Source organism: Orcinus orca, chromosome 11, assembly GCF_937001465.1.
Source record: "Orcinus orca chromosome 11, mOrcOrc1.1, whole genome shotgun sequence".
Classification (NCBI taxonomy): Eukaryota; Metazoa; Chordata; class Mammalia; order Artiodactyla; family Delphinidae; genus Orcinus; species Orcinus orca.
In genome coordinates, this window is record NC_064569.1 from 92906654 (window position 1) to 92934650 (window position 27997).

At 55.7% G+C, this 27997-nt stretch overlaps 2 long non-coding RNA genes across 2 annotated transcripts; one reads left to right on the top strand and one right to left on the bottom strand.

Annotated features, from left to right (window-relative positions):
* Positions 1-7907: 7907 nt before the first annotated feature.
* On the top strand, positions 7908-18433 carry LOC125960558 (uncharacterized). The gene is made up of 2 exons (XR_007470346.1): positions 7908-13412; positions 13445-18433. It is a non-coding gene; the product is annotated as an uncharacterized LOC125960558 (long non-coding RNA).
* Positions 17380-27413, bottom strand: LOC125960559 (uncharacterized). Its single transcript, XR_007470347.1, has 2 exons — positions 27269-27413; positions 17380-17628 (listed from the first exon to the last, which is right to left on the bottom strand). It is a non-coding gene; the product is annotated as an uncharacterized LOC125960559 (long non-coding RNA).
* Positions 27414-27997: the final 584 nt, after the last annotated feature.

A 27997-nucleotide genomic window follows, 5' to 3' on the forward strand; every position in this document is an offset into this window, starting at 1 on the left:
GCTGCGCCAATTTACATTCCCACCAACAGCGTAGGAGGGTTCCCTTTAAGAAAATGGTTTCTTAAACTCTAAAAAGAACTTCCTTGAAAAACTGTCTGTGCCTGGTGCCTTTTTTTTTCCCAGTGGTAAACTACACATGACATAAAATTTACCATGTTAACGATTTTTAACTGTACAATTCAATGCCATTAAGTACAATGTTGCACAACCGTCACCATCATCCACCTCCAGTACTTTTTCATCTTCCAAACAGAAACTCTACCCATTAGACAATAACTTCCCATTCTCCCCCCACCCCACAGCCCTTGATAACTACTGTTCTATTTTCTATCTCTATGAGTTTAACTACTCTACGTATCTTATATGAGTGGAAGCTAACACTATTTTTCCTTTTGCGTCTGATTTCTTTCACTTAGCATCACGTCTTCAAGGTTCACCACGTCATAGCATGTTGTCAGAATTTCCTTCCTTTTTAAGACTGAATGATCCTCCGTTGTATGTATGGCCACATTTTGTTTATCCATTCGTCTGTCAGTGGACACTTGCGTTGTTTTCATCTTTTGGCTATTGTCAATAATGATGCTATGAACACAGGGGTACAAAGACCTGTTCGAATCCCTGCTTTCAATTCCCGGTGCCTTTTACAGAGAGGATTCTTTGACAAGTTTTCCCGTGGTTCTGGGTCCAGTGATCACAGTTTTGTAAATTACAGCATGCCGTGAGGCTGGTCACAGTTGTATGTGGGAGCACAAGACGTTATGAGGGCGCAGGAAGGCAGACGAAGGGACAAGTGGGGGGTATGGGCACTTGGTGGCTGACTCAGGATTCCCCAGGCCGACGGTGTGGGGAGGGCGAAGCTCGGAGGGTGGCTGGAAGGTGGTGCCTCTACGCAGGGCACGTGAACCGACCTGGCTGAAGAGTGGGGAGAGCGGGGCAGGGACCAGGCCATGGAGGGTGTCGTCGACCCTTCGAAGAACCCGGGTTTCTCCTGGATGGAAGAGAAAGCTAGGAAGATTCTTGGATAAGCTTGGGAGGGGGACCTAGGTAAGACTGTTCCACCCCAAGGTCAGGCTCAACTGCATGTGCCTCCCTGAACCAGGGGAGGCCGGGTGGAGGGGAGGCCTCTGCCCCACAGTAGGTTTCTCCCTTCTTGGTGTCTGCCGGCCTCTTGCCCACCCACGGGGCCTGGTCTCCTTTCTGGTCTCTCCAACCGCCTTGAGAAGACATTCTCCGGCTGCTTGACCTCTTCACGCATTTGACATTTCAGTCTTGCCTCAGTCCCCTTCCCCAACAAGCATCCTGGATATGATTCTGTCTCTGCAGACACTTGTGCACGCACACTCGCTGTGCACTTGCACACAACAGCACCACGCGCACACGTGTGTGCGCACACTCACGACACCCCTCACTCCTACATGCACACGTGCACACACTCACACATAAACACACTCTCTCATATGCGTGCACACATGACCGCAACACTCACACACACACAGTCTCCCCTCTCCCACTTCCTCCCATCTCTCTTGTTTCCAGACTTCTGGGGGGGTGAGGGGGCAGAACCAACATTTACTGAGAAACCACGGGGTGTCAGTCACTGGGTTTGGCTCTTCCCATGTCTCCTCACGACGGTCTTCCTGGGTTGTTACCATCCCCGCGTCGTACAGGTGCACAAACACCTGGGGAGCTGACGGTCCCCCAGGAGCTGCCGGATCCGAACTCTGCAGACCCCCGCGGCACTTTTCACGGCCAGCTCAGGGCTTTTCCCTGTCATAGACTCACCTCGTCAAGTTGACCCCAGGGTCAGAGCCATGTTCTCTCCTCTTGTGTCTCCTACGTGGGCTGGAACTCTGAAGATGCTCAATAAATTCTCTTAGGACTTCTCTGGTGGTGCAGTGGTTAAGAATCCGCCTTGCCACTGCAGGGGACGCGGGTTCGAGCCGTGGTCCGGGAAGATCCCACATGCCGCAGAGCAACTAAGGCCGTGCGCCACAACTACTGAAGCCTGCGCTCTAGAGCCCTCGAGCCACAACTACTGAAGCCTGCGCACCTAGAGCCCATGCTCCGCAACAAGAGAAGCCACTGCAGCGAGAAGCCCACGCACTGCAACGAAGAGTAGCCCCCACTCGCCGCAACTAGAGAAAGCCCACATGAAGCAACGAAGACCCAACGTGGCCAAAAACAAACAAACAAACAAACAAATTCTCTTAAATCAATGCTTCTGAATTCTGATGTCAAGGGCTGGTCTCAGGAGCCTCAGTTGTGTCCTTGTGCTGTCCCCACTGCCTGGAATGTCCCCCCATCCCACTCTCAGACTCCCTTTCAGGGCCCGGCCCTGGGGCCCTCGTTGGGAGACGCCCGTCCATATCCTTGTCCTCCATGTTTGCGTCGTTCGGTTTGGGCCTCACCTCCCCACGGGACTCTTTCATGCTAGTGGTTTGTTTATTCATCTGTCTCCCCCATGGGACAAGGAGCTCCCTGGGGACAGAGCTGTCTCTGATTCACCTTTGGGAGCCCAGGTGCTCCTGTGGACCACACAGAGCAGGCTCCTCGGGAACGTGCCTCAAGTGGGAGAACAAGGCAGGATCCCGAACCTTCTCTGAACATGCATGTGGTTCAGGTCCAGACGAAGGGGGGTTTCCTGCCTGCTCTTGGGACGGCTTTGGTGGAGGCCTCCCTACAGGTGCCACTGCCTGAATCCCCCATCGCCCCAGGCATGCTGCCTTCAGATGCACCAGGTTGGGGAGGAGGCGGGCGTGGTGGGTGCCCTTGGCCATCCTCCTGGGCACTGAAGCCCCGAGTGGGCAGCTTACGAGCAGAGCCACCCAGTTTCTTCCTCTCTCCTTCATGCCTAGGGCAGCCGGCTTGGTTCACCTTGGGGACCTGGGTCCCCTTCCCTGGGTCCCTTTCCCTTCCAGCATGGACAAGGCAGTGGGTACAGATGCAAGAGTCCAAGGGACTTGGGATCAGCCCTTTCTCTGCCACCAGCCACCTCTCTGGGCCTCAGTTTCCCTCTCTGTACCACTGGAGGGGGGTTCCCTGACCCTCGGGCCCTCCCCAGCTGTGCCCTTCTTCGACTGTGAGATTCTGAGAGCAGAGGCGGGAAGGAGCGATGGCTCCTCTCTCCCCACCACCTCTCCCTGTCCCTCAGGGTCACCCCAAAGACGCCCCCTCCCCCGGCTCCCTGGAACTTCCCTGCAGCTGCAGGCCTGGTGAGACAATTGGGTGTTTTAGAGAAATACATTTTTGGGCTAATTTGCCATGCATAAGTGTTTCTCTTACCCTTTAAAGGCGGAGAACAAAGAGGCCTTTCTGCACCCGGGCAGGCTGCTGGGGAGGGGACCGCAGCTGTACCGGGCCGAGACCCTCCTCCCTCCCTCATCACTGCGAGCGCCCCGCCATGCCGCCCACCGCCCCCCAGGAGAGACAGCCTGGACTTTCCCAGCCTCCCCCAGCCCCCTGCCCCCACTGCCTCTGAGGCCCCTCTGGCCCTGCCCCTCCCCCGCCCCCACCCTCCCACCAGCTGCCCCAGGCAAGAGGGAAAGTGTGCTCGGGTGGGAGGATAGATGGGGAGGGGGCACGCGGGGAGAGAGCAGCTTTCCACGTGGCTTGCTGGCGTGGTGATGGCCTGGGGGGTGTGTGTCAGAGTTCCTGCGGCTTATGCCCTATGGTTACAGGGTGCATGATGGTGTCCGTCATCGGGTGACTCGCCAGTGTGTAGGGGGACACGGCATCACTGCCTTTGTTCAGTCGTTCATTCGTTGGTTCATTCATTCAGCTAATCACTATTGAGTCCCCACCACGGGCAGGTCTCGGGTGCGCCTGTCCCAGAGGGATAGAGAGGCCCCAACGATTACACTGAAGCGCACTAACTTCACATGCTGCCTGGAGGAGGTGACACCTGTGGGAGGGGGCTTCGTGATCGAAGGTGCAGAGGCATGAAAATAGGTGTGGCGTCCTGCGTGGGGATGGGGCCCTCGTGCACAAGGGGGTCAGGAGCAGCCTCCTGTGCTGGTGGTGATGGTCCTAGAGCCGCGGGATTCTGCAGCACGCCCTCCCTGACCAGAGGTCACCATCTGCACCTTTGCTCAGGCTGTTCCTCCACCTGGAACCCCTTCCTCTCACTCCCCTCTGTTCTGAGGCCACACCTCTCCTCCTGGTCCCTGACCCTCCGCCATCAGGGCTGGCCCCTCAGCTGTCCCGGTCTGTCTCCCTGGCACACCCAGAGACAGCCTGAGAGCTGCCCTTTCCCTGTCTGCACCCTCCCCCATCTTCAGAAGCTCACAGAGGGCATGGCCTTGGGTGTCTTCCCAGCACCCAGCACAGGGGCCGCGCTCAGGAATGGAGCAAGGAGGGCTGGGCGGCCCTCTTCTGTACTTCTATCAGCAGCGCTGTTTCCTGAGCACTTACTGCACGCCAGACACCAGATGCAGGCACACCTGTCAATTCACTCAGCTGTGACAGCTACATAAGGTAGGCGCTGTGACCTGCCACTGCTCTACAGATGGGGAAACTGAGATACGGAGAGGTTAGGATTATGCTAAAGATCATCCTACTCCCAAGACAGGAGGCATCAGAGTCTGGGCTGTAGACCCTTACATCAGCATCGCCCAAGGGCCACCGCTCCCTGGAGCCTTCTGGGATGGACTGGCCCACACTGCGTTCTCCTTCCCACGTCCTGTGGTTTGCTCTGTTCGCTTCATCCCTGGGCCCTGACTCTGCCCCGTGTGCCTGTGAGAGACTGTGAGACGCTGCGTTGAGCTGCAGGGTGTCGCCCCACGAGAGCCGTGAGGGGCTTGGTGACTTAGACAAAGAGGCAGGGCCAGGGGGGGAGGCTTGGCTGCCTTAGGGGCAGGGATAGCCTTTGGTCCTTGGATTTCAGAACCAACAAGGGATTCAGAGTCCCTTCTAACAATCCCATCTGGTCCTCTCTTGCTCAACATGCCCAATGGCACAAGTGACACCACTCTGTGCTCCAAACGCCGGCGCAGGTTGACCGCTCTGTCGCTTCAGGACTCTCTGAGTGTGTGTGCGCACGCGCGCTCTCGGGAGGTGAGGAGCGGGCAGAGAGTGAGAGGGACACTGGCTCCACAGCCACCTGAGTGCTCTGTGCGGGCTGGGGAGGAAGGGGCTGGCATGTACCCCACCCCGCCAACACATGCACTCCCGGATGCACGCACCCTATGAAGGTCGGAGCAAAACAGGCAGAGAGCGGGATGTGGCTGTGGACCCCCGGGGGCTCCAGGGGAAGCCCGGCTATGAGGGGCATGCAGCTCCGGGCCTGTCTGAACAGGGGCGCTGAAACTAGCCACAGGCCTCGCAAGTCCTGGCAGCTCCATCACGGCCCGCTGACTGGCGCTCCTGGATGCTGACTGCATGCCTGGCCTGTGGGCAGGGCCCGGGGTGGGTGCGCAAGGCCCCTGCCCTTTCAGAGAAACCCCTGGTCCGCAGGAAAAGAGCACCCAGGAGGATGGAGTCCAGGGGCCTGAGCCCGAGCCATGTGTCGGCTGCAGGGTGTTTGCGGGGAGAGGCGAAGGCAGCAGAGGAAGGGGTGTCACCCACTGGGGAACTAGGGAAGGAAACTAGAAGGTGAGAGGCTGATGGGGGGCAGGAGGGGGATATACTCACAGACCCTTAGAACGTGAGAGGTGGGTCCTTGGAGATTACCTCGTTCAAGTCTAGTTCATACAGGGGGGAAACTGAGGCCCAGGGAGAAGAGGGACTTGCCCGAGACAGCGACAGACCCAATTCAACAAGCAGTTCCTAAGACTGTGGGGCACCAGGCTGAGAGCTCAGCCTTAAATAAGGGCCTGTCATGCCTCAGTTGGCCGTGGTTCAGTGGAACACTGGACACACAGACAGATAAGCACTGCCCAGAGCCATGAGCGTGACCATCAAAGAATGTACAAGGCAGAGGGGTGAGGGGGTGATGGAAGACTATGATCTGGGCAAGACCTCTTGGCAGAGGTAACATCTGAGTTGGGCTTTGAAGGATGAAGAGGAGTTCAAAAGGCTGAACAGGGAATGAAGGGATTCGTTTCTAGGTAACCTGGGTGGTTTAAGTTGCTTCTTGCTTTTGCCACCCCTGAGGGCAGCAACCAGTCTGTCCTCCATTAACACCCCATTCCGCTAGAGACCACAAGCAGGCTGGGGGTGGCAGGAGGGGATTGGTGTGTTTCTGTCCTGAGGCAGGGGAATGGATTCAGCGTTTCCCAGAGCCCCAGGCTCTGACAGAGTAAGGAGGACTTCAAGAGGCAGAGATGAGGGAAGGGCATTCTAAAAGAAGGGAACAACATAAGCAAATGCCTCTTCAGCGAGGATCATCTGTTTCTCTGTAGCTGGAGCACAGGGGCAGGAAGGGAGCCGTCCAAGATGCAACATGAAAGATCGGCTGATGCTGGCACTGGACTGCCCTGTGGCAGGAAGGAGATCCCACGAGATTTAGCACAAGAGCAACTCCCCCAAGAGCCCAAGACTGGGCTGAGAGGACCCAGAAGCCTCCAGGGAAGCCAGGAGGTGGGACTCCTGGACGGTGGTGTGCTGGTAAGTGCTTAACAACCAGCTCGGTCAGGGAGGGGGTGGCCATAGAGGGATGAATTGCCAGTGTTCACACTGTAAAAACTCCCACCGGGGCTGACTTCAAGCTTCCAAGGTGACATCAACAGGCTTGGAAAATTCCAGAAGATTTAGCAATTGGCTCTCACGAGCTGGTAGGGGCTGACACCAGCACACTACTGCACCCTGAGTTCTAAGCTGCAGTTCCAGTGCTCAGCCCTCCTTCTCTCTGGTTCACTCCCAAGGTGACCATAAGGAGCCCAAGGATGGAGAAGTACAGAAAGGGACCACGCCGTGGTTTGTCCAAGCTCGGGGGCTCCGCCACAGTCTGACACCCCAGGCCCTGTGGGTCTGAGCCTTAGCTCAGCTGCTCACATGCTGGGTGACTCAGGCCAACCCCTCCCTCCTCTGTGCTGACTCGCTTTTGCAGAATCACTCCTGGGATGAGAAGATGGCGCAGTGGGGAAGAGGGGATGGGGCAGGATTGGGCTGTGGAGGCCATGGGAGCAGGGGCAACGGTTCCCTGGGGATAGGGGACAGGCCCACCCCCAACCCCTCTACCCCCAGCTCATTTGCCTGACAAATCCACCAGATCACCAGTAGGGGTTGGCACAGGTGAGGTCCTGTGAAGTGAGGGGCTTGGGAAGGGGGGTGGGGAGCAGGGTAGGAGGCCCTGGGCGAGAGGTATGAAGCTGGGCTTACAGAACAACACCTCAAACCCTGACAATGGAAGGGTGGGCTCCTGGGCCTTGATACATGTTGGTGCCTCTGCCTGATGCCGCCCCGTCCCTTTCTGTCACTTGGAAAACCACTCACCCATCAGGCCTCAGCTCCAGAACACCTCTACCAAGAAGCAGAGCTTAAGAGCACGAGTCTGGGCATCATCAGACCTGTGAGGCCCTGGACCATCTGCTTAGTTTTCTCAACCTCACCTGTAAAATGGGGACAACGAGGCTAGTAGCTTGTAGGATGGTTGCAAGGGTTACATGAGATGCACCTGGCACAGGGGCCCCACTTCTGATAACCGTGATATTATTATTCCTTGTTACTCCCCCTGCCCCCATGCCCTCTGCATCCCCACGTTGCCTCGTGGATACCCCTTCGATCAAGTTGCAATTATGGCCATGTCTGTCTCTTCCAGGGGACACCGAACCCCTGAAGGTGGGGACTGGGTCTGATTTGCCTCCGGGACTAATCCTGGCCAGGTCCCCGGCCTCGGCCGTGACATCGACCCATGCAGTGTCCCGGCCAAGCGGCTGCTCCTCCCGGAGCCTCCGTTTCCTCACCTGTGACCTGGATGATCTCTGAGGTTGCGTCCAGCCCCAAATGCTGTGAGTCTATGTCCCAAACCCAAGTCACCACCCTGCCCCCACACCAGCCCCCACCCCGCTTCCCCGCCCCATCAATGGCTCCACTGTTCTCCAGCGACCCCGGTGTGAAACTTCAGAGTCATTTTCGACTCATCCGCCCCCTTCATCCCCCCGCAGCTAATCAGCAGCCACGACAGCTTTTCCTTCAAAACGCTGCTCACATCCGTTGTCCCTCCCTGGTAGTCGAGTCCCCTCCGTCTGAAGTCTGGATGATTTCGTCCGCTTTCTAACGGGCCAGTGTCCCCTCACCTTCCATCACACCCAGCAGAGCTCTGGAAATGCCACAAGTGCGCTCCTCCTAGGAACGCACCCCTGTGAGCCGGCATGGGATGAGCTGCCCTGACTGTCAGCGAGGGCCCGGGGGAGGCTGGGGTCTCGGTCTTGGGGGTAGAGGGAGCCCCGGGTGGAGTCTGGGGGTGCACATAGTAAACGCCGACCCTTCCCCGTCATGTCCCGAGTGGGTCACCTCCCGAGACAGCCCTCCTGGTGCGCACACGCATGTCCACGCACACGTTGGTTCAGTCACACCTGTTGACTCTGCTCTTCGTTACGCGTAGTGCTGAGCGTGTGCAGGGGCTCCAGGATGGTTAAGACGTGGGCTTCGCAGAGGAGGGGCCGTTCAGCTGGGTCTTGGAGGACGGGGCGTAGTTCGGCTGAGCAACAATGCTTCCGGTGGGGCAGGCAGCCTGTCCATGGCGTGCGTAGAGGGGCTGGAAGGCACTTGGCATGGCCAGTGCTGAGAGGGACCGGGTGGGCCAGGGACGGGCTCCCCGCTGCTCAGGGGTGAGCAACGGCAGGGACCCCTTATCGCCATCTGGAATTCATGTCCCCTGAGCGGAGCTGACTCCCCCAGCCACGGAGGCAACTCCTCTGTAAAAAAAATCAAAGTGACAGTCTGTGGGCCTGACACTTGACAGTTTACACAATGCTGTCCTTCCCTAGGCCCTTGTCTTTCTTTCCCGTGAGGTGGGACTGGACAGGGCTTGTTGCTTGCATTTTACAGATGAGGAAGCTGAGGCCCACAGAGGGGTAGGAGCTTGCCCAGGGTGACCAGCTGGTCTTGGGCAGAGTCAGGCCTGGAAGCTCCCTGGTCCTGGATCCCAGAGTCTAGAGGTCACTGGGAAGGGAGGGGGCTCAAGCCTGGTGCCCCAGGTCCTCCTGGGGAGGGGCAGCCTCTGTGGGACTAGATGGGCCGATAGGTCCAGCTGCTGGGAGCCCCGGACCGAGGATCGTGCCCACTGGGTCTCGCCAGGGCAAACCATGCTGGTCTGGCTCAGCCTCTGCCACGGAGCCCCCTTCTGGGGTGCGCTGGGGGCAGGGGTCTGGCCCGAAGAAGCGGGAGGGACTGGGTGGCGGATTTGTGTTTCCACTTGATTTCCTCAGTTGTTTTCCAAGAGCGGTGGCAGGATCCCCAGGGGCGGGGTGGAGGCGGGGAGGCCACCGGAAGGCACCACGGCCCTGCTGCCCGCCCCCCACGTGACTCCCCTGACTGACGACAGTACCGCGTGGAAGCGCCTCGAGGCTTCCGTCCTGGCGAGGGTGTGACGTGGGCCAGGGCACTGGGCCCGCGCTTGGTGACTTCCCGCGTGACCCGCAGCGTCTCCAGTGCTCTTTCCACTGGGCCCAAACCTTAGACTGTGAGTGCCTGCGACAGCCACCTGACCCCGCTTGCAGCAGAACCCCATAGCCAGGCACCCAGGACCCCAGTTCTCCCAGTTCCCCTCCGACCTCTCCAGCTGCCCCTCTCAGCTCCATGGCCAGCTCCCCCTCCTCCAGCTGCCTTGCCACGGGCCATCGGTCCCCAACTGCCCCAGCCGGGCCACCCTGGGCTCACGTCCCCACTGGTTATCTTCCCTGCCTTCCGGGGCTGCCCTCGCTCCCGTCCCTGGCCTCAGGCCTGGCCTCTCCCCTTTCACTCCCCGCTGCGTCCTGGGCCTATTTGCACCTTCTCAGACTGGTGGCGAGGGGTGGGGTCAGCTGCTCCTGGCTTCAGGATCCGCTCCGCCACCTCCTGGCTGAGTGGTAACAGTTGAATTGCAGCCCTTCTCTGTGCTTCCGTGCTGGATCTAAGGAGACAGAGGTGCTTGGCACAGGGCGGGGTGGGGCAGGTAACGCAAGAGTTCAAAGGAGCCAGGCTTCTCCCAGCGTTAGAATCCCAGCTCTGACACCAGCTGTGCACCCCTCAACAATGATGATGACAGCTCCCCGAGCCTCAGTTTCCTCCTCTGTAAAATGGGTACAATAATAGTTCCTTCCCATTGGGACGGAATGAACTACTCCCACAGGCGGGATTCTCAACCTGGCTAGGGAGTTGTGCCATACAGCTCTGAACAGTGGGTCAGAATCAGCCAGAGACAAGGGGGGTGGGGGCTCCACAGGGAGGGCAGGGCTTGAGCAGAGGCTGGACATGGAAACCGGGAGCTTTAAGCCCAAGGCTGGAAGGGGTGGAGGTGAGACTCGGAGCTCTGGCCTAGGAGGGGCTGGGGCTACCCAGGATCCCACCCCAGCCTCCCCACCCCACGTTGCCAGCCAGGGCGCAGCCCTCACCTTTCCTGCTCTCCCAGCTGGTTCCCTGCTCCGTGCCTTTATTATGCTGGTCCTTCCACAAGCCCTCTGGTGCCTCCTGGCCTATGCAAACCCTACCCATCCCTCATGATACTACAACTACAACTTGCTTCCTCCAGGAAGCCTCTGGGCCCCCTGCCATGGCCATGCCCCTCTCCCTCCCCCACTCCCTCTCTCTCCTGCTCCTGTTTTCTCTCACTCCTCTGCAGCCCTGCCTGTTGCACAAATCCACCGTGTTGACCATCTTGTAAGTGGTGCACAGGCCTGGAGCCCAGCAGGACCCCGTGACCATTAACCACCATCAGCAGTGCCTCCCTGCCGGCTTTACACCCACCCCAGCGCGCGCACAGCTCTCACCTCATCTGATCCTCACCACCACCCTCTGGGGCCAGAAAGGATGAGGTCCACTGGGCAAATGAGGATGCAGAGGCTTGAGAGGCCCGGGCTGCCTACAGCAAGTCAGGGGGGGCAGACAGGATCACAGGGGTCTCTCTCTCGCCTGGCCCACGGTGCCTACCATGGCTGGGGTGCTCTCTGTTCAGTTGGAACCCCCAAATCTGTCCTGTTTTGTCCCTCTGGGCCTCACAGCCTCCCTCTCCTACCCACTGGCCCCTCTGTTGTCTGAAGCCCCCTCATACTGTCACTACTTTCTGTAGCAACTGCCCCACCCCACCTCACAGCTCCAGGCACTGGACAGGGCTGAGCTGGGGCCACAGGTGCATGGGAACACACAGAGGTGCAGGGAAGGGCCTAGCACTAGGGGTCGGGAGGCACTGCCCCTTCGGCTGGTGACCATCTGCCATCTCTCACCTCTTACAGCCTATTTCCACCCCCTGAGGATTGATCTGTACCCACCAGACCTGCGAGGCGCATGTGGTGTTACAGATGAGGAATCTGGGGCTCTGGGAGGCCAGGGACCTGCCTGAGGTGGAAGGCAGGGTGCTGAGCCCCTGCTTTTCTGGGCTGTTTGCTGATGTCACAACACAGTGGGGCTGGGGGGGGGGGGCTCCCGAGAGCCCTTTGTGAAGCTCGAAAAACTGCCCGAAGAAGAGGCTTCGTTCTTCGACCAGGGGTCCACAGGCAAGGATCGCGCTCCAGTGGGTCCCCTTCGGACACCTGGGACCCCACCATCTGTGAGCCGCCCCCCACCCCGGAGGTGGGGGAAGCCTTGCTCTCTTTAGGGCCCTGCCTGGCCCAAGGACCATGTGACCCATTCTTAGCACCTAGAAAGTGCTGGGCCAACACTTACTCAGAGAACGGTTGCACCTGTGATGGGAGGGTGGGAAGCCGGGGAGGAGGAGTGCGAGAGGGGAGCACGCAGGGTTAGGGGCTGTGGCAAAAGTCCTGCTGGGTCTCCAGCTCTCGCCCTTGACCTCTGCCGTCTATCTCGCACACGGCAGCCAGAGAGTCCTTGTTGAAATGGAACTCAGACGACTCGAGCCCTGCTCCAAGCTCCCGTGGGCCCTTCACACCTGGGCCCCTCCAGCCTTCCCGGTGATCTGACCCCCGGCTCACTCCAGCCACTCTGGTCTCCTAGCTCTTCTGAGACTCACAGCACAGTCCCTCTCAGGGCCTTTGCAAGCGCTGTACCAACTGACTGGAGTATTCTCTGCCCAGATGTTCCTCCTCTCTCCATTCAGATCTTTGTCGAATAGCACACCCTTGCAGGGGCCTTCCCTGACCACCATTTCTAATGTAACCCCTCCTGTCACTGTCTCCCTTTGCCCTGCTTTGTCATCATCGAGCTTGTAGCCACCTGCCATTAGCCTGTTTACCTGTTCCTCATCTGCCCCCTGAGGGCAGGGTGGTCTGTTTGGTCCACTGCTGAGCCCCAGAGCCGGGTCAGCGCTGGGCACAGGGCTCCATGTGTATTTGTGGAGGAAGGAAGGAAGGAAGGATCTCTTTCTCCTGCTTATTCATGGGGTGCCTCCCACACGTGGCCCAGTGTCAGGTGCTTTTAGAACGACGGGCATCAGCAGAAGGGACCACTGCTCACCTCAGCCAGGCTGGCCGCGAGGTACACGTGACGAGCCCAGAGCACAGTGGCTTCTTCCGGTATCCTGTGCCTCATAACAGATGCGGTCTCTAGAGGCCTGAGAACCCGGGCTCGTGGGTCGAGATGGGAAGGGGAGAAAGCTGGTGGGGCTGAAAGATTTAATTAAAGTTTGGAAAAAACTTACAGCAAAACTCTGCAAAGATGGAAGGGACTTCCTCAGGAGGAAATACACCGCCTGGCAGCAGAGGGAGGCTGGTGGAGGCTGGGCAGCCCTGGAGCCGGGACCAGCCCTAGGACCTGCGGCCGTGCTGCCAGGACTCGGAGTGGAGGGGTGCCCTCGGGGTGGGGTGGGCCGGCCCTGAGGCTGGAAGCAGGCAGGGGTCACACGTCTGGCCAGGCCCAGGCAGCGGAAGCCACGGCTCCAGTCCCCCGTCTAAAGGTAGCTGGGCCCCGGCCAAGCGGCCATCTTGGGGCTCTGGGCCCTCCGACCGCAGACCAGGCCTGGGAGACAGGAAATTGCGGGCTCAGGGCCGGAAAGGCCCCCCAGTGGGCCCTCGCTCCCTCCTGCCTCCCGAAGTGGCCTCGGGCTCCTGCGCCCCGCGCCCATGGGGTTAACTCTCTCCCTGTCTCTCTCTCTCCAAGTTGTTTTCCAAGCGAGGCAGAGAATGGTTCTCTTGTTACCAACATGGCTTCTGGGCATTGGGTAATGTGCGCCTCTTCTCCCGGCCGCTCCACAAAGGGACCTTTTGTTCCCCTCCCTGCCCCTCTCTCTGGCTCTTCCCCGGCCCCCCACACACCCACCCGCTCCGACTCCCTCCTGCCCGCGCCTCCCGCCCTGCACGACACCCCCGGGCCGCCAGGAGTGACCGTGGCCTGGCCGTGGCGCCCTCCGTCCCCTGGCACCCCGCGAGCGGGCGCAGGGCCTGGTGGCTGAGGCGACCGCGGTGCGGGCGGCCAGGTGGCTTCTGGGAGGCCACGGGGGGCAGGGTACAGGGTGCCTGGGGCACCATGTGAGTTCTTGTGGTGCACCTCCTGTCCCAGGGAGGGGACCCTCCGCCCCCCACCCCAGGCCTCTTCCCTGCCTCGAGACAAGCTGCCCCTCCCATCCACCATCCCACTCCAACGGCACAGCAGCCTTGGGGTGGGAGTGACGACCCATCTATCCCCCAAGGTGGAGGCTGAGGCTCGGAGGGGGAGTGTCCTAACCAGGTGCTGCAGCTGGACCCAGCCGTGTGCCCCTCCCCCCCAAAACCTCCCTGAGAAAGAGCCCTCAGGATGCACCCCGTCCCACGGGAAACACCGGGATGGGGCTGAGCCTCCAGCGAAAACCTAAAACCAAGTTTTCTGGAATTTTTTTGAAAATGAAACAGAATGTGTCCAAGATGGGAGTGTCAGGAAGCCAGTCGGTATTGAAGTACCTGCTCTCAGAGAAGATGGTCTCTGTCTACTGTCCCCTCCCTTTCCCCTCCTGACAGCCCTGCAAGGCAGGTGAGGATGGGCTGACGACGCGTTTTTCAGATGAGGAAACTGAGGCACAGAGAGGCTGCCCAGCCAGGACTTGGGGCTCACCCAGGTGACTCCTGCCCTGGGCATCTCTCTCCAGCGCTAATGCCCACCCACCCCTTGAGAGGTCTGGGGCCTTGGGGAGGGGACTTAGGCAGATCCCAGCAACCCTGGTTCCCTTGTCTGGAATCGCAGAAGCCAGAGGCCTGAGGAGGTTGTGCTCAGATGCTCCAAATAGTCACCAATTCCTCCATCTCATGCTGTCCCCGAATTTACAGTGACGTGAACCAGCGAAGTGACCGCTCGTGGAGCACCCGCACGGTGCTGGCAGCGTGCAGTCACCTGTAACCTCAGTGCTGGGCTGGGGCCTTCGGTCCATGGCAAGAAGAGGTAAAATCTGTTGACATGGTGATGGATGGGATGGGGGGGCAAGGGGGCCAGAGGGAGAAGGAAGCCCCTAGTCCTGCCCTCAAGGAGCCACAGTCCAGGAGGAGTGACATATCAGTAAAGAGCCAGCATGTTGCAAGACAGGCAGCCTGGGAGCTCATCACCAGGCTGGGAGGTGGGGGAAGGAGGGCTTCCTGGAGGAGGTGACTGTGCATGGAGCCTCAAAAGATGAGTGAAAGTTCACCAGGCAAAGAAATTGGGAGAGAAGGTGGGGACGGAGCTGGTGTCGGGGGTGAGGCTGGGAAGACGGCGAGCGGTATGTGTTGGTGTGGGGAGGCCCCACTAGGCCCGTGTGCTGGAGCAGAGCGGGAGCAGGGAAGGTGGGAGAGCTGGGCAGAGGGAAAGAGCCGTGTGGGATACAGAGGGCAGGGAAGAAGGGCTCCTGAAGACTGCACTGGATCCTGAGGGCAGTGGGGTGGTCACTGAAGGATTTTAAAGGGGTCGGATTTGTGTTCTAGAAAGATCTTACGGGCTGGATCTATGCCAGTCTGGTTTATGACTGTTTTCCCAGCACCCAGCTCAGTAACGGGCACACAGTAGGGGCTCGATAAATGTTTTCAATCAATACATGAATGCCAACAGTGTACCCTGAGGCTGTGGTTGACTCCAGCACTGGGACCTTGGGCCCTCAGTTTCCTTGCTTGTAAAACGAGGGTAACAACACCTGCCTCTTGGGAGGTGAAAGGAAGTAGCACGGGCAAGGCCTCCCTCGGTGTCCTGCACGTGGTCAGCCCGCCACGATCCGAGCAGCATGTGCTGTGGGCAAGACAGAGGCAGGGACCCGGGTCAGGAGCGGTGGAGTCACCCAGGTGAGAGAATAATATTAACAACAACAATAATGTTTATTAAGGGCTTAAGTTCTGGGACTCCCTTAGTGGTCCAGTGGTTAAGATTCTGTGCTTCCATTGCAGGGGGCGGGGGTTCGATCCCTGGTCGATGAACTAAGATCCTACATGCTGTGTGGTGTGGCCACAAAAAAAAAAAAAAAGGGCTTAAGTTCTTTACATATTTTATTCATATAATCTTCAAGACAAGTGAATGGAGAAGGCAGTATTTTATAGGTCATCCCAATTTTATCGTCCAGGAAACTGAGGATCAGACAGGTGAGGTGACTGGCCCGAGGCCCTGAGGCCAGTGAGTGGTGGACAGAACTGCACTGGACACCAGAGCCCAGCTTGTGACCACTAAGCTGGTGATGGAGACAGGTCAGGGCAGCCACCAGGGCAGGGAGAGGTGGGGGGACAGAGTCAGACTGATGGATCAGATGGTGGGGGCAGGCCTTGGAGAGGGAGGTATCAAGGATGCCCCTAGCTTCTGGCCTGGATGACCAGGTGGAAGGTCATTCCATTTCCTGAGTGAGGGACACAGCGGGATAGGCAGGCTTGGGGAGGAAGGACACGCTGAGTCTGAGGGGCTGTTAGGGTGTCTGGGTGGGGATGCCCGGGAGGTCTGGAGTCTAGGCGGGGTGGTCTGGATGAGGGCGAAATGAGCTCATAGGGCAAGTGGAAGGCATGTGGGTGGGTGGAGGAGCCCCAGCCCTGGAGGTGATGTCGACAGCAGACGTTACACAGCGTTGACTCTGGGCCAGACATGATCCTAAGCCCTGGTATTATTTCAATTCTCCCAACAAACCCTGCGAGGGAACACCATTACCATCCCCATTTTATAGATGGGGAAACTCAGGCAAGAGACATTCCGTTTGGAATGTCAGAATAGGTACATCTGTAGAGACAGAGAGTAGAGTGGTGGTTCCCTAGGGCTGGGGAGTTAAGGGATGATGTCTAAAGGGTACAGGGTTTATTTTGGGGGGTGATGAAAATGTCCTAAAATGATTGTGGTGATGGCTGTACAACTCTATAAATATACTAAAAAACATTGAACTGTGTACTTCAGATGCGTGAATTACATGTCAATAAAGCCAGGGGAGAGAGAGAGGCGCCCAGCCAGTAGAGGGAAGCAGGGCTTGAGGGGCAGGGGAGCCTCGGGAGCGGGAAGGAGGGTGGTTTGGGTGAGAAGCTGGGGGAGGATGCTGTCTGCAGCATGAGCTGCTCCCGACTGGTCCAGGGTGTGAGACCTGGACGTTCCTTGGAGTTTGTCAGTCCAGGTTCCCTGGTGACCTGGTCCACACTGGTTGGGGACCCGGCCCTGTGGGTGGACGGGCCCTTCTGGCAGTGGAGATCGCAAGAGGAGTGCGTCATCCTTTGGGACCTGGATGGAGATCTCTCCACCTCAGGAAGCAGTAAACCCCCAACCAGGAAGCTTTGGAGGCTTGCCGCCCCTGACTTTGGGTGGAGGCTGGGGAGGAATGAGGGTAGGAAAATGCCTCAGTTGCTCTTCCTGAAAGAGCGAGACCCCCAGTCAACAGCTCACCCAGAAGTTTCGCACCTCAGCTTCTCCCACAAGAGGGCCCTGGAATCTGCTGGGGGTCCAGGAGGATGGGAGGGTGTGAAGGGAAGGCTGGGGTATGGCGGTCCCCCTTCCTCCCGGCACTGATGCTGGTCACTGCCAGGAGCACATCCAGGCCTCCCGACTGAGAATGGCTGCGACCGACCCATGGTCCCAGCCAAGGATGGGGCTGCGCGGAGAGGCTCGAGGGGCCCCCTGGGCGTGTGAAGAGCAGGAGATGAGGCAGCTCTGGGCAGCTCCCCAGGCCTTCTGTGGCCACAGCCGCCGTGCCCCTTTTGTTCAGGGTTCATTTAGCCCCCTGCACCCCCGCCCCATGCCTCAGGACTTGTCTCCGTGATGCAGGAGGCTGGCAGGGAGACTGGGTTGGGCCTGCGCTCAGGACCTCCATGGGGCCAGGATCCCGAGAGGGGGGCGGAGCATGCGTGATTCTCTCAGGAGGCTGAGGCTCAGAGGGTCTTGCTGGAGTCCCTACACCCCCATCAGGCACTTCTCCCTGGGGAGCCCCGCACGGCCCCACTCAGAGCCCATTTCTTCTCCTTTATTTCTATTTTTATTTTTTGTGTTACGCGGGCCACTCACTGTTGTGGCCTCTCCCGTTGCGGGCACAGGCTCCGGACGCGCAGGTTCAGCGGCCATGGCTCACGGGCACAGCCGCTCCGCGGCATGTGGGATCTTCCCGGACCGGGGCACGAACCCGCGTCCCCTGCATCGGCAGGCGGACTCTCAACCACTGCACCACCAGAGAAGCCCCTCTACTTTTTGATGCAGTTGTGGTGCTTCGATTTCCTAGATCAGAGCAGAAGAAGATCATTAGAAACGTGCATGGAGGGAGGGAGGGAGGGTCCAGAAAGAGGGAAATAGTTGCTAAAACTCAAAACATTTGCCGAGAGGGTCTGTATTATATTTAATTATTCTTATCGTAAAACAAACGCAAACCACAGTTGCTGACTTGGCTTTAACAACATTTGTAGCGCACTCTAAGGGAGGACCCCGAGCCACTGTATAACAACAGGCCACCTGTGGGCACTGCCAGGCGGCTGGTCACAGGACCCATGGATGCTGTCCTGGCTGTCACTGCTGAATGCCTTGATACAAGTGGAGGCTGCATTTGTAGGACATTTTGTTAAAGCAGGCTAGGTATAAATAAAGACTTATGCCCACAGATGCCTACTGCAACTCACAGAATAGTGAAAACCTGGCCACTGCCTCAGTGTTCAGCACTGGGGGCTTGGGGCTTGGCGAAATGAATCACAGCACCTTCCTATGACAGAATGTGATGCAGCCACTAAAAATGATGCTTATGAAAAATTGTAATAACATAGGAAACGCTTTTGGTATAAAACCAGGATACAAAATGGTATTTGCATATATATTACATCAATAGAAAGAGAAAAGGAAAAACTAACTGCTGTGAGCTCGACTTCATTTCACAACATATAAGGAAAAAACAGAAAACACAAAAACGCTCACCTTATTTATTTCTGGGTGGTGGGATTTAGAGTGATTTTTAAATTTTTAGTACTTTGTCTTTTATTGTATTTCCAAATTTCTACAATAAACACTTTCAAGTTTGAAAGTTATTTGAAGTAAAGGCAAAGAGTGTATCCTGTATTTAAGAAAGAGTCTTATTTCTCTAGAAAATCTTTTTATGTGGATGTGAAAGATCTTGGACTGTATTTAATACTCTGTATTTTTCAGCTTGAGGTAAGGAGCTTGAATCAGTTTAGGAATGCATTTGACTACAAGTAACAGAGAGCAGGTTGGTTTTTCCCAATAACAGGAGGTCCCTGTTAGGCCAGCCAGGGCTGGTGTGCTCAGCGATGCCGCTGTGGAAGCAGATGTTTTCCACCCAGAAATCATCTCTTTCAAGCTTCTGTCCCCCATGCCGTTTCTCAATATTCTGTAACTAAGAACAGCTTATGCACATGCTGCCCCACCCCAGCCCAGTGACATTAGGATGTTAGAGAACCTCAGGTGGACCAGGCAGCCCAGGTCAGGGTATGCTTGTGGGAGGCTGTTCCTGAGGAAGTGACCTGTCCAAGGTCACACTGCTGCTCAGTGAGCTGAGTGACTAAAGGATGGATGATCACATGGAGGCCGGATTAGAACATGGCTCTTCCCCAAACTGCCAAGTCGAACCATTTGACGTGGCACATGGGGACCTGGAAAACCAGGCCCTGCGGACCTACTTACTCAGCACTGAACTGCTGTGGCTCACAGACACCTCACCGGTTTTACTCTGAGCCTTTGCTTATACTGTTCCTTCTGCCTGGAATGCCTTTCCCTACTGCCGCCACCCTCTCTGGTCTAACTCCCGGAAGCCCTCCTGCCCTCCTGGCTGGGCTAGTGGCACTTTCCCGGCACTCACAGTGCACTGTGGTTGCTGCTTCTACTGCACTTGGTTATACTTTTCTGTTCACGTGCTGGCTCCGCTCCCCACCAGCCTCTAGCCCCTTGAGGGAGGACTGTGTCTGATTCATCTCAGCATCGGCCTGGCCCCAGTCTGGGCACATTTGAGCAGGAAGTCATAGGACTGGCTCTCCCTCTGCTCCTGCAGGAGGCTTGACAAGTCATAGCCCCGTTTCCCTGCCCCAAATGTGGGGGAGTTGGGCTTCACCAGGTCCCTTCTGAGACCCAGTCATCCTTAAGAAGGCAGGGCTGTTGGTGGTGCCCGAGATCCAGTGAGGCAAGGGGCCCTCGGTCAGGATGGACGTCCCCTGTGGCCACCTGCCCTGCTTAATGGTAGGGATGGGTTGGGGTGGAGGGCTGCATTCTGGGCCTCAGCAGACCAGACTCCACCAAAGAGGCTGGCCCTGTGTCCCCGCATCAGGGAGGGCGGCCCCCAGCACTTATCAAAGGCCAGCAGGGCCCCCTCCCTCGGAGGATGGCTGGGAGGGGGAGGGGATCTCCCTGGGGCTGCTAAGGCTGGGCCACTGCCACTGACAAGCCGGCCATCCGTCAGCCTGCAGCACAATGCGGCCATTAACCCCTGCCCCCTGCCCCTTTTTAGCCACTTCCTCTGGAGGGCTTTCCCCCTCCCCACAGAGAAGGGAGGGGAGGATTTCTGTTAAGCCTCCCTCTTCAATGAGGGGCCCAGGAGCTGTGGTCCCTTGGCTGATTTGGGGAGTCGCAGCTCTGTGTCCCTCCCAAAGCTCAAGGTCCCAGGTTTCCAGCTCCACCTTCTGCAGCCACCTTGGGGGTCAGGTGGTTCCTCCTCCCTCTGCCACCCACGGGAGTACCCTCGAGCCAAAGCAGTGTATATGAGGAGGGACAGAGAGGGACCCTGAGAGAGACAGCGATAGGGATGGAGAGTTTCTGCGTTCTGAGTTTCTGAGTTCACACTTTAGACTCGGATGGCGCCTTTCCATTTACACAGAACATTCAAAGGGCTGTTACAGACAAGTCCCGCTGTGAAATTCAATGCGAGAACCCTAAGCAAGATATTAGCGAAAAAAATCTGCAATGAATAAAAGGTATATATACCTCATAACGGAATTTTGTTTATCCTAGAAAGGGAACCGTGGCTTTACATTCGAAAGTCTATAATGCCATTCATCACGTTAATAAATTAAGGGAGAAAACTCACATGATCATCTAGGCACCGGCAATAAATCTCAACATCTACTTCTGATAAAAATGTTTTAGCAAACTTGGGATCGAAAGGAATTCCTTCAACTGATAAAGATTACCTACAGAAACCAGCACAAACATAGTTCTTAAAGGGCCAACAGATACATTCCTTAAATCAGGGACAAGTCTGCCCTCATCCATGCACCTATTCAACATTGTACCTGAGGCTCTATCTGGGGCAGTAAGACATGAAAAAAAAAAACAATAACAACAAAGTATAAGGACTGGAAAAGAAAAAGTAAAACTGGCATTATTTGCAGGTGATAAGATTGACTACATAGAGAATCCGAAATAATCTACGGGCAAATTATTAGAACTATGAAGGAAATGTCACAGAGCTAGAGATAGGATCTTCCTACATCAAATCAATAGCAAAAACCAACTGCAGGGACTTCCCTGGCGGTCCAGTGGGTAAGACTCCGCGCTCCCAATGCAGGGGGCCGAGTTCAAACCCAGGTCGGGGAACTAGATCCCACACGCCACAACTAAACATGTCGCAGCAAAGATCCCACGTGCCACAACTAAGACCTGGCACAGCCAAAATAAATACATTAATTTTTTAAAACTTGCAGCTACAACCTGTGGATGGATGAACCCTGAAAACACGACGCTAAGCAAAAGAAGCCAGACACAGAGGCCACATGTTACGATTCCATTGCTATGAAACACCTAGAACAGGCACGTCCAAGCAACGGAAAGTAGCTTAATAGTTGCCAGGGGCAGGGGAGGGGGGAGATGGGGAGTGGCCGCTAACGGATGTGTTTCTTTTTGGGGGTGATGAAAATATTCTGCAATTAGATAGAGGTGGCGGTTGTACAACCTTGTGAATATAAACTGAATTGTACACTTGGTGAATTTTCTAGTGTGTAAATCATATCAATAAAAAGTAATTGCATTTATAAACAACAGAGCAAACAAAATATAATTTTTAAAAGTCCTCCACTTACGATAATAACAGAAATTAAATATAAGAAAATATTTACAGAGAAAAGCGTGAAATATTACTGACGTATAGCCACGCTGGAAAATAGTTTGGTAGTTTCTTAAAAAAGAAAATATCTTCTAACCATATGACCCACTTCTGGGCTTTTATTATAGAGAAACAGAAGCTCATATCCACGATGACATATGTACATGATTGTACACGGCAGCTTTATCGGTAATAGTTAAAAACTGGAAGCAAACTAAATGCCTTTCAGTGAGTGAATGATTAAACAAACTGGTACCTCCAGACCACAGAATACTACTTGGCAATAAAAAAGAATTAACAATCAATACATGTGAGGATCTGGACGGAGCTCAAGGGAATTACGCTGAGTGAAAGGAACTATCTCGAAAGGTTGCATGCTGTGGGGTGACGTTCTCAAAACAACACTGTAGAGATGGAGCACAGATTAGTGACTGGAGGAGTTGGGGAGGGGAAGGGGGGGATGGGTGTTGCTATAAATGAGTAGCACGAGGGGTCTTGTGGGACAGAGTTCTGTGTCTTGATTTTGGTGGTGATTATATGAATTCACGCAGTTGATGAAATTGCATATGGACCTACACACACACACACACACACACTCACACACACAGAGGAATGCATGGAAAACTAGTGAAATCTGAACAAGGTCTGTGGATGGTACCAATGTCAATTTCCTGGTTTGGGTAGAGTGCCATGGTTATGTAAGATGTCACCATTGGGGGAAACTGTACTATTTTTGCAACTTCCTGTCAATCTATAATTCTTTGAAAACAAAAAGTGAGACAAAAAAATTACTGGCAGACATTAATGAAGACCTCAAAGATTGGCTGGAAAAAAAATGAATGCTGGGATGGGAGTGGGCAGGATTATGGCTGAAGATACAGTGGCTGAGAGGTTTAATTGGTAAAGCTTGGTGCTGGGTAAAAAGAGCTTCGTTATCCTTTTTTTGGTCTAATCTTGTGCATTTGAAATTTTCCTTAATAAGAAATAAAATAAAGAAACTAAAATAAATGCAGAGAGACAGCCACTAACTTGCATAAGGAGATTCAATATATTAAGGATGTCAGCTCTTCCCAAATTAATGTCTAGATTCAGTTCAGTCCTGATCAAACCCCAACGGGGTTTTGGTAGTGCTTGTCAAGCTGATTCTAAAAGCAGTAAGAAAGGGCAGAGCACTAAGAATAGCTGAGAGGGGCTTCCCTAGTGGCGCAGTGGTTGAGAGTCCGCCTGCCGATGCAGGGGACATGGGTTCGCACCCCGGTTCGGGAAAATCCCACATGTCGCGGAGCGGCTGGGCCCGTGAGCCATGGCCGCTGAGCCTGCGCGTCCGGAGCCTGTGATCCGCAACAGGAGAGGCCACGCGTACCGCAAAAAAAAAAAAAAAAAAAAAGAATAGCTGAGCTACTCCTGAAGAATGAGGTAGGGGCACTTGCCAGCTAGCCAGGCTTATTATAAAGCTCTAGTAATTTGGCCAGTGTGGTATTTATTGGAGAAAGATGGACAGCTAGACCAATGGGACAGAACAGAGAGCCTGACACAGACCTGACACGTATGGATCCTGAGGGCGGGGTGGGGGGCAGGTCAGAGGGGAAAGAAGGAGAAGACAGAGTCACAGCTGTGTCACATGCCATCCCCACACCTTCCTGTGGGGCTGGCTTTGCTCTTAGCATCCCAAGATGCCATTTCACACTTGGTGGAACTCAAAGAGGGCCAGGGATGCCCAAGGTCTTCTGGCTCTGGTCCCAGTCTCTTTCCAAAGTGGGGTCCTACCAGACCTCCCAGCCCCGTGTCTGAATCACGGGCCCCCGTGCTGAACCTGATGATTCATATAATCTCTGGGGGGTGTTCCTGGAACTTCATAGGTATTAACTTCCCACTTGAGACTGAGAATCCCTGACCTGGAGAAAGAGAAAGAGAGAGAATGACAGAGAGAGGGAGAGACAGAGAGGGGGAGAGAGGGGGAGAGAAAGAGTGAGAGAGCAAAAGTCAGTCCCTCAGCAGCCAGCATGGCTGCGCTGCCAGGGGCGGGGAACAATCAGGCACTGTCCGCCTCCCTCTGCCCCCCGGGCTCCCACTGGCTTTCATCACTGACCTAACCCGGGGGGCAGAGCACTAGGCGGGGGCGAGAGGGGAAGGTCAGGGGTCAGCCCATTACATGCCAAGCAGAACTAGGAATAGAGCTGCTTTGGGGGTGGCTGGGGGAACTCGGGGCCCCATGGGAGCCCACATCCCACCTCTGGCCAGAGGCAGCCGATTGGAGGCGGCAGGTCGAGAAGAAAGGTGAGAGCTGCCCATGGAGTGAGGGCCATGGCTCCCTCAAAGCTGGGAACGGGCCTCTGGAAGGATGCAATCTAACCCCCTTTCCACCCACTGCTGCCCTTGTGGGAGAGGTTTCCTTGTCCCTAAGGGGATCAGGCCCCCACCAGACCAGGGCTCCCTTCTGCCTCCCCAGCCCAGCTTCCCAGTCAGGCCACCCCTGCAGTCTGATTCCCCACCTCACTTCAGACTCCGGGAGGGGGAGGCGATGCCCCCGCCTCCAACGACAGGCGTCTCTGGCTCCCTCAAGCTGCCGCTAGTGGCCTGTGCACTCCAGCCAACGCACAGATCTGACTGTTCTATCCCTCCTCTGCTAGTCTCCTGCGGCACCTCAGTGCCAGGCTGATAGGGTCTGGGGTTCTGATTCTGAAATTGGAGACCTCCACTACCTCTGACCACTGCCTGGTCTCTGGGATCCTAGTGACACAGTTTTTCATTCATTCATTCATTCATCAGGTATGCATTGAATGTACTACTTGCCAGGCGCCATGCTGAGTGTTGGCAATAGAGGTGTGACTGAAACAGGCCAGGTTCCTGCCCTCAGGGAACTTGCAATTTGGAGAGAAAGACAAGAAGCCAGTTAACAAGCAAACAAATGCATAACCCAAACTGTGCTCCATGTCAGGTGGGAGATGGATGTTCTGAAAGAGACTAGCCAAGGGCTGTGCTTTAGCTGGTGCTCATCGAGGGCTTCCTGGAGAAAGAGACAAGGTAACGCGGAAGTAGAGATGAGGATGAAGTGAGGGAGTAGCATACCCGGGGGAAGAATGTTCCAGGCAGAGGAAGCTACAACAGTAAAGGCCCTCAGGTGGAAACATTCCAGCATGTTCCACGAACAGCAAGCCGCCAGAGGCCCTGAACAGAATGAACAGGGAGAAGCAGCCAGGCCCAGATCTCTAGCTAAGGACCTGAACTTTATTCTGCCTGTGATGGAAAGACATTAGTGGGGTTTGGGCAGGGGGTGTCATGGTCTGACTTAAATTTAAAATCAGCACTCAGGCTCTTATGATACCCATTTTACCCATGGAGACTAAGGCTCAGAGAGGTCAAGGGACATTTCCGGGGTCACACAGCTGCCATGGAGCCAGTGCTCTGTCCAGCCCATCCACCAGCTCCCACGAGTCCAGTTACACCCTTTCCCATTGGGCTCCCCTTTTATTTTGGGGTCTTGCCCAGTGCTCTGAAGTGGGGAATGTTACCTGGGTCAATGCCTGCCACTCCCACTCATGTGACGTCTGGCAGGGCAGGACCTTGCTTTTCTTGCCCCCTGATGTGGAAATGGCCAATACGTGTTAGCTTCTAGTATTACTGCTATTATCTGTTTGCTTTAAAAACCCCATGCTCTGGGCTTCCCTGGTGGCGCAGTGGTTAAGAATCCGCCTGCCAATGCAGGGCACAAAGGTTCAAGCCCTGGTCCGGAAAGTTCCCACATGCCGTGGAGCAGCGAAGCCCGTCTGCCACAACTACTGAGCCTGTGCTCTAGAGCCCACGAGCCACAACTACAGAAGCCCGCGTGCCTAGAGCCCGTGCTCCGCAACGAAGAGTAGCCCCCGCTTGCCGCAACTAGAGAAAGCACGCATGCAGCAAGGAAGACCCAATGCAACCAAAAATAAATAAATAAAATAAATAAATAAATAAAATTAAAAAACAACCCATGCTCTAAATCTCTATGCTGATGATGAATTGAACTGAATTCCACCCACCCACCCCTGGTTCCTTGACCTTTACAAGGGCCCATGAGGCCAGGGGTGAGTCAGTAAGGAGTCAGGCCTTGTTCTGGGGCCATGGCAACACTGAGGGGTGGGCACGTCAGGCACAGCTCAGCACCCATTGCCCACAGACTCCAAAGACTCCCCAGCCAGCCCTGAGATAGGCGGGGCAGTAATAGTGACAGGAATGGTTGGGGGGCACTCCGGTGCCCCAGGAGGTTTTTCTCCCAATGGCCACTGGGTGGCAGCACTTCCCCAGGAATATGGGATTGTGGCGGGGGGGGGCAAGCTTTTCCTGATTGAATCTGAGGCTCAGAACCCAAAGGTTAGAATCTTGGAGGAGACCTAGGCCCAGAGAGGACTTGCCTGGGGTCACACAGCTTTCAGTGGCCGGGCCAGGCCAGGGGTCACCCTCCTGCCTGGATGGACTCTGGAGCAGCAGGAGGGGGAGGGGTAGTTCTCCCTGTGCTCTGGCCAGGACTTGGTAGCCTGATCATGCCTGTCACTGGCCCCACTGTCTGTCTCTCCTGTACCCACTGTCGCCTGCACCAGCTATGTCCTCTGCCTGGGTCACCCTGCCCCTCTTCTTGACCCGGGTCCCACCAGCACCTCCTTCAAGACTCAGCTAAGATGTCAGTTCCTCCAGGAACCCTTCCCTGGCCTTTGTCCTGGGCAGAAGCCCCTCCTATGGGCCCACAAAACATCCTGGGCTCCTCCTAGGTGGTGAGGCCCCCAGGGCAGGGATCGTTGGTGTAGCTGAACAGGCCCACCCTGAGGATGCACAGACACTGTACATTCTGAGCCTGTGACACAGTGGTCCTCAAACTGCAGGAGACATTGAAGCCACCCACAGAGCTTTGTGAAAACGCAGCCTCCAAGATTCCCCCTTTCCCTGGAGACTCTGATCCAATAGGTCTGAGATAGAGCCCAGGAGCCTCCATGTGAGCTACTTCCCAGGCGAGTCTGAAGCAGCGGCCCGAGCATCCTAAGGCCCCCGAAGTGTGCCATCAGCCCTGCCCTCTGAAGTCGTTGGGCAAAATGACTATAATGAGGAATGACAATAAAAACCTCTGATGTCATTAAAAAGTCTGCAAATAACAAATGCTGGAGAGGGTGTGGAGTAAAGGGAACTCTCCTGCACTCTTGGTGGGAATGTAAGTTGGTGCAGCCACTATGGAGAACAGTATGGAGGTTCCTCAGAAAACTAAAAATAGAATTACCATATGATCCAGCAATCCCACTCCTGGGCATATATCCAGGCAAAACTATAATCCAAAAAGATACATGTACCCCTATGTTCATAGCAGCACTACTTCTGCCTGCGAGAGGTGGATTAGAGCTGGGCCTGGGAGATGGGGAGAACAAGGAAGAAAAGAGGAGGCTGGGCATCTTGCCCTCACCTGGGGAGAGGGACTGGAGTGGGCTGGGTGGGGGGCGGTCAGGAGGCTTGAGGGACATCTGTGTCATGTGAATTGTTTACAAAGCACTCATACCTGTTTCTCCTTTTTATCTTGATCTTTGGGAGAGTCATTTTCCCCAGTCTACAGATATCTGAAGCTCAGAGTCAGGCAGTGACTTGCCCAAGATCCCCTAGCTACAAGATGGCAGCATCTGGGCTTGATCTAGGGCTACTGTGAGGTGGAAGAACCACAGTCCATGTTAAATTATCTGGGTTTGGAGACTGCTGATTTTTTAGAGTCGAAATTCTGGCCTGCAAACAGGGCTTGGAGGTCCCAGCCCTAGCTCTGCCGCTGACCATGTGGGAGACAAGGGGAAGTGCCTCTCTGAGCCTCAGTTTCCTTACCTGCACAATGTGGCTGACAATACTTGTTCTTCTCTCACAGGGTCGAGGTGAACTTTGAAATCCTGTGAAAGTGATCTGAACAGCGGAGCAGTGGGTACATGGGAAAGTTGTCGCTGTTGTGGCGTTCTGCACAACTGCTGAAACTCAGATAGTTCCCTAAGGAGGGGGTGGGGTGCAGCTCCCATCAGGCCATGGGATATGTGGATAATCATCCTTCTGCATTTCTCCTTCCTCTGCTGCCCCTGGGAGGAAGCTGGACAGGCCTGGGCCTATGCTGCCTGGATGAGGCAGATGCCAGCGCTGGGTCTCTGGGAGTATCAACCCGCTCCGGGAAACTTACTTTACACAATACCAGTGGCAGCAGAGGTTGTTGGGGAGATGAGGTTTGGACCCTTCGGCTGGGAAGCACTGATGGCGTTCCCTGAGCCTCAAGTACACAGGGGCTGTTACTCTCAAGGGGACCCCAGGGGAGCTGCTCAAGACTAAGCGGGGGTGTGAGGAGTCTTTCACTAAATATCACAGAAAGCATCTGCCTCAGTGCTCTTAGTTTGCATTGGGAGAAAGGAGGCTCGTAAAGGAAAGGGAAGGGAATCCAATCTGTCAATAGCAGAGCCGCTGACCACAGGTGTGCAGGTGTTAAGACGGGCACTGAACTAGGTGGCAGGAGTCTCAGGGTCGAGATCTGGATCTTATATTAACTGTGAGTGGCTCTGGACTCTCTTCCCCTCT